Source organism: Micrasema longulum, unplaced genomic scaffold (assembly GCF_059751315.1).
Source record: "Micrasema longulum isolate JH-2025_06_02 unplaced genomic scaffold, ASM5975131v1 h1tg000374l, whole genome shotgun sequence".
Lineage (NCBI taxonomy): Eukaryota > Metazoa > Arthropoda > Insecta > Trichoptera > Brachycentridae > Micrasema > Micrasema longulum.
The window spans coordinates 152567-158566 of record NW_028277575.1 but is presented as its reverse complement, the minus strand read 5'-3'; the positions used below and the strand labels follow the sequence as shown (position 1 = coordinate 158566).

The 6000-nt window shown below is 28.7% G+C and overlaps 1 long non-coding RNA gene across 2 annotated transcripts; it reads right to left on the bottom strand.

The window, feature by feature from the left end:
* Nucleotides 1-933: 933 nt before the first annotated feature.
* LOC148282142 (uncharacterized) lies at nt 934-4771 on the bottom strand. Of its 2 annotated transcripts, none has more exons than XR_015822164.1 (2): nt 4510-4771; nt 934-1257 (listed from the first exon to the last, which is right to left on the bottom strand). It is a non-coding gene; the product is annotated as an uncharacterized LOC148282142 (long non-coding RNA). The 2 variants fall into 2 exon arrangements; XR_015822163.1 differs by having other exon boundaries at nt 934-1239.
* Nucleotides 4772-6000: the final 1229 nt, after the last annotated feature.

Here is a 6000-nt window from a genome sequence, read left to right as displayed (position 1 = left end):
CATAGGTCAAAGTATTTATTTTTATGCTATTCCCACCACCATTTTATGCTAGTTTTAATAACGGAGGGTGTCTTGTGTCGATTTAAATAAAGTTATAAACATTAAAAGTAAATTTAAGCAAATCATCTTACATCATGTTACATAAGTCACCCTGCATATTAAAAATTTGTTCTACTAATTGTGTCTTGCCAATAATGTATAATCAATTGAAGTACAATAAATAGACGTGTTACTCCTATAATAGCTACATCTAAGATATAGCAAATCACGATGCACTTGTAATCATTCTATAAGAAGTGATTCTCCATAACTCGTTACAATAGATATGACACTAGCTGCCAGCTGTCGCTGGTTGTCAGTTTGTCATCTATCGTCAAGAACTCGTCGCAGTACGCAACAAACGTTGTACAGGGATAAATAGGTTAATTTCTATTACAATATGATCACATTTATACTATGGTGTGAGCTTTGAGATCAAAATGTGTCCATGGACCGTCTAGGAGATACTTGCAGGCCCAAGATTAGGGAAGGCTGTATTAAATCATAGAAAACGATAGTATAATTTAAAACCAACAATGGATATGTCAATTAACAGAATAATATTTAACTTTTTTTTAAAAGTAAGTAATCTATTATTTCAGCATTTACTTTGTGGTATTTTCCACATTTCTACATTTTAAATATATATATTTTTAAAAGGTGCACCAAGAGAGATACTTGCGGGCCCAAGGTTAGGGAAGGTTGTATTAAAGCATAGAAAGTTATAGTATAATTTAAAATCAACAATGGATATGTTGATTAACAGAATACCATTTGATTTTTTTTTTAAGTAAACAATTTATTATTTCAGCATTTACTTTTTGGGATACCACATTTCTACATTTTAAATATATATATTTTTAAAACGGGCAACCAAGAATTTTTTACGTACTATTTTTGATTTTGTGAGTAGTAGCATGCATATTTTTAGAAAGTCATATTTGAAAAAGAAAATTACCTGTTACAATCATAAGTGAATCATCACTATCAGCCCTTTTGAGCTTCTCGTATGAATCATCTACACCCCGTTCATTACTTATGAAGTTCACGGAGTCGGAACTGATGTCTATTATCGCATCACCATCACCTTTTTTCAGTGGAGAACTCTTCATCTGTCATGAATATTCCCAAATAATGTATCTTCCCTTCCACTTGTTGGCCCATCCTTTGAAGCCCCACCGCCTTGTTGAACTGCCAAATCTATGAGAAAAGATTTATCTGCAAATGTTTCATTTATTGAAAAGCAGGCAGAATTTGAACAAGTCCTCTACTTACTTAATAATTGAAAAGAAATACTTTTACCTTTACTTTACTTATAAGGCCCATATTACAATGGGAAGTCAACATTTATCATCAATTTTATATCCAAAGTAAAATTAAGTTTTCTGTATTAAACATATAACATGTATACATTTTTTTTCTTTCTAAACACGTTTAATAAGCCGATACATATTTTTTTTAATAAAAGGGTCTAAAAAGTTGCCTGTTGGATTACTCGGAATGCAAAAAATATTTAAAAAAATATTTAAAAAAATATTTGATACTACTTTTGGCCCTCAACCAATGCTTGAAGTTTTCGAAAAGTCAATTATTTGCTCTAAACCGGCTGTCATTTCGTATTTAAGTAAGAAAATAAGTCCAACTAAATTTTATGATGTGCATCTAAGGGCGTGAGTTGCACTTTGTTTTGTAATAAATGGGTAGCATTGTTTTCGTCAATAAAAGCCAGGCGCTCAACGGAATCAGTTTCGCGGAGTGTAAACTTTTTGCATTTCAGTAGTTTTAAAACGTGTTCGAATAGTAATGTGATTAAGATATATCTTTGTTAACAACGCTGTAATTGATTGGTTGATTCACAAAAAATAGTGACATAGTTAAATGCAAATATATCTGTACCTTAAAGGATAAACCACGGTAGTCACATTTGGACTTTAGTTCAGGAAAGCGATGTTTCTATCAACTGAATGTTTGAACTCTTAAGATTGCAGTTATTAACTATTTTTAATTCTGTGACCGCTGAATTCTATAATTTAATTCGTATTTGCAATTTGTATTCACAAAAATGTATGTGATTTAAAATGCTTGTATTTCTTATCAATAACAAAATATTAAAATTTTGCTTAGGCCAGTTTCATGTTTAATTATTATCTTCAAATTATTACAGAAAATTTTAGTTCAATACTTAGTCTTTATTGAGATCCCAGATACTAAGTTTAGTCTAAATTTGAAATGGCATATTCTGCCAGTTTAAAAGTAATTATATTTTAGTTACATAAAACTTTTAAGTATATTTTTTGACAGAAATACCTTTGAAAAATAATGTTTTTTATCAAATTTATGTATTTTTATTTTTGCGCAATTTAAAAAACGTTCTAGATTTCCTAATTTTGCGTGCGTTTTACAAGACTACAGCCTTAATCAAGCAGAAGCTATCTCATTCCCACCTCTTCCGACTCTTGTTTCATCCTACATCATTGCTGTTGGTTTCACCACCTATGTTATCGTCAATTGTGTAATTCTCACGTATTTTAGATAAAAACATGGACTATTTGTTACATAATAGAGTAGGTAGACAATTCTCAAAGTAAACCTTTCTTACTTTTAAAGTGGCAGTTTTGTCATTATTTTACAATAGTTTTATCCATCTATTTTAATTTGTTAAGAGCAATTGCTTCCTGTATTTGCTCTTCCAAAAGGTTTTTTTTTAGAATTTCTTAAACTAAAACTTATTTTAAGACTGTCGCTGGGTCACAGGCAGAGTAAACCGAGAATTTAATTCAGTTTAAATATATAGCGATAAAACATTCATTTGGGTACACTATAATTATTAATGTCAAAATCATGCATTTTTGTTACGTTTAAATCGCCATGATTCTTTAATTCCAAGAGCATTTAACAATTTTTTTAAATCCATTGTGCAACACCCGCTTTCTTTAGCCGAGTTGCGGAGACGTTTTTGAAAGTATAGAGTTTGCTTTATTTTGCTCGACATAATTTCACTCAATAATAAACCTTTTAAAATTTAAAGAAATATAATTGAAGAAAAATCCTCAAAAAAAACCTTTATTCACTAAATACTATATTAAACAGTTGTCACACGTCAGTCGCCAATACTTATATGAACATAAACCGTTAAATTGTTAAAGCATAAACAACGTATGTTGGACTTCGATGTTTATGGAACTAAATAATGTTTGAATTTGAATTTTTCTTAGAGCATAAACCTCGTAAAAGGGGCACCCGTGGATTTTCCATTAAAGTGAGTTTGACTTCAGTGGTTTTTTAACTAGTTAAATCGATGGACTTAATGTTTCATTAGCTAACATAATGAAATGCAGTAAATGTTTTCTGCATATTCAACTTGAAATCACCAAAAAGTGGACTCCAGTGGTTTATCCTCTAAGGTACAGATATAATCAATAATCAAATGTTTGTTCAAATCCAGTAAACCCAACAATTTGGATGACAATATTACCCAACCTCTGGATATCTCAAGGGATGAAAGTAATATACCAAATACGCATAAACGGGTACACCATCTGAACATCTGAATATGAATGGATAGTGCATGATTATGATTTTTTAAGTATTTTGTTGTTTTTATTTTTATTTTTTGTTTTAGTTTTTGTAAATAAAGGTATAATAAATAGTAAATAATCAATTTTTTTGAAATTTTGAATTCATTATTATACATGGAAACCGAAGCACATTGTTTTTTTAGTAATTTGCTTTAAATAATACAAATTAATAACTAGATCTCGCATCTTGTTTCGTATTTGGCGTCCAAACTTAATGTGCACACACAATTATTTCTAGAATATTTTAACTATAACATACTTTTAAAATATTGCATTGTTAAGTTTACTCAATAAAGGAAATAAATTGTATAATTATTCAAACAGTTAAAAATATATTTAAAATACCAGTTTTAGTCACTCATGAAAGCACAATTTTAAATTGTTGTATGACAAAAGTTGATATAAGAATTATAAGACAATGCTTACAGGCCAACATTTGAATCTAGCCTTTATTTTTTCTCTAACATAAAAATCACATACCTAATACTTGTACCATATTTGTAGTAGGGAATATTCGGCAAATTAGGGCAATAAGTATACATGTAAATATTGTGTTGTTAAGATTGTATAAGACTATGTTAATCGTAGAACAAAATATTTTTTAAAAATAGAAATTTCTGAAGTGGTTATCAATCGGTTTTGACTATTTTTTATTTAGATTTCGCTGAAATATCTACATAAGAAGGCATATAATATTAAGTCGGCCAATGCGCAAAAACAATTTCATAAAATTGTAACTAAAATAACATTTAATCATGAACTTAAACAACTTTTTCCATTCGTCTGAAATGTTCTTTTTACGGGTGTAAATGTTAATAAAATATTAATAAAACTTCAACACTAATGAAAGATAGCGGTAAAATGTTTATTATATGACAGGAGAATGTCTAACCTGAGGTAATATCTGTCAGATTTCCACTCATGTCAAAGATGAATCTTCACCAGTAAGAGTGCTGTTTGCAGTAAACATGGATGTATCACTATCGGCAATTTGGCTAGAAGAATTCGACATTATAAAAGGAATAAAAAGTACTAAAAACAAAACACAATTCTGTTCCATATGTAAGAATTAATCGGTTAATCACTAGTCACCATAAGCAAATTACAATAACAGAAATACGTAGAAATATATAATTAAATAACTGAAATTATTGTCTTTGGTCAACATAAACACATACCACATTAGCGTTGCCAATACTACCAAATTTTTCGGTAGATCTACCGATTTGGGGGCAATCTACCACTCTGGAATTCTATTGAAATTCTACCGATTTCCATATTTCCTTGTTTTTTTTCAAAGAACAAATTTCGATACAAATAAAACAAATACATATAATAATTTTGTTTGTTTGCTCACTTAGGTTGCCATCTGTTGATTGTTAACAAAACTCCTTATCTATCTTACATAAGTATTATAAAGAATTATATATTAATGAAATTAAATTGGTTGTTTTTGGTAAATTTTGATTCCCGGTTATTTGAAATATGTATACAATATTGTGGTATGATAAATCATGACCACAGAAATTCATGACATTATTGAAAAATGAATATATATCTTTGTTTATCTTACGAGGAGAAACGTAAAGGGGTCACCTTTCATTTAAAATGACAGAAATCAATTTTCTTAAGTTATTATGTACTTAAATTTTAGTTGAAGCCAACATTTAGAACGCTTTTATTCTATGCGAGAGTTTTAACTTTAGCCTTTTGACTTCTCTATTGAATTATTACTCTATTGTAGAATCCCTTTATTAAGTATTATTTGACAGCACTCAATGTTGCTTAATCGATGGGTTGTGGCTAGTATTCATATTATGCGTCAGGTCTATCACATATTCAGGTCTTTTTGTGTAATTTTATTTTATAAAAGGAAGGAAAACAACAGGAAACAAATCGAATGAGCATGAAATAAACATTTGTGTCACAGAATAATTTTTATTTATATACAAACATTTAAGGATAATTAAAATTATTAGATACTTACTACCTACCTACCGATCACAGAATGTGTTTTAACAATGTTTGTGCATACATATTTATACCTACATATTTATTATAAATAAAGATAACAGTAATTTGTCTACTCTCAACCAATAAATTGGTAATTACAGTAAAACTATTTATATATTTTAACAAACTTCATTGTAGGTAAAATTTTCAGAGGTAATTATTATAAAATAAAAATTATTTTACTGAGTATGACATCTATTGAACATAATGCGATGCCTTTTACATTATAAAATTGCACATGGTTCATCTATCCATATACCGATATATATTAAAAATGAAATGAATAATCTAAATATATCTAATTGAATTGGGTAGCATCTAAAATATTTTATTAAATAACAAAATACTTTATTGATTTCATAATAAAAAA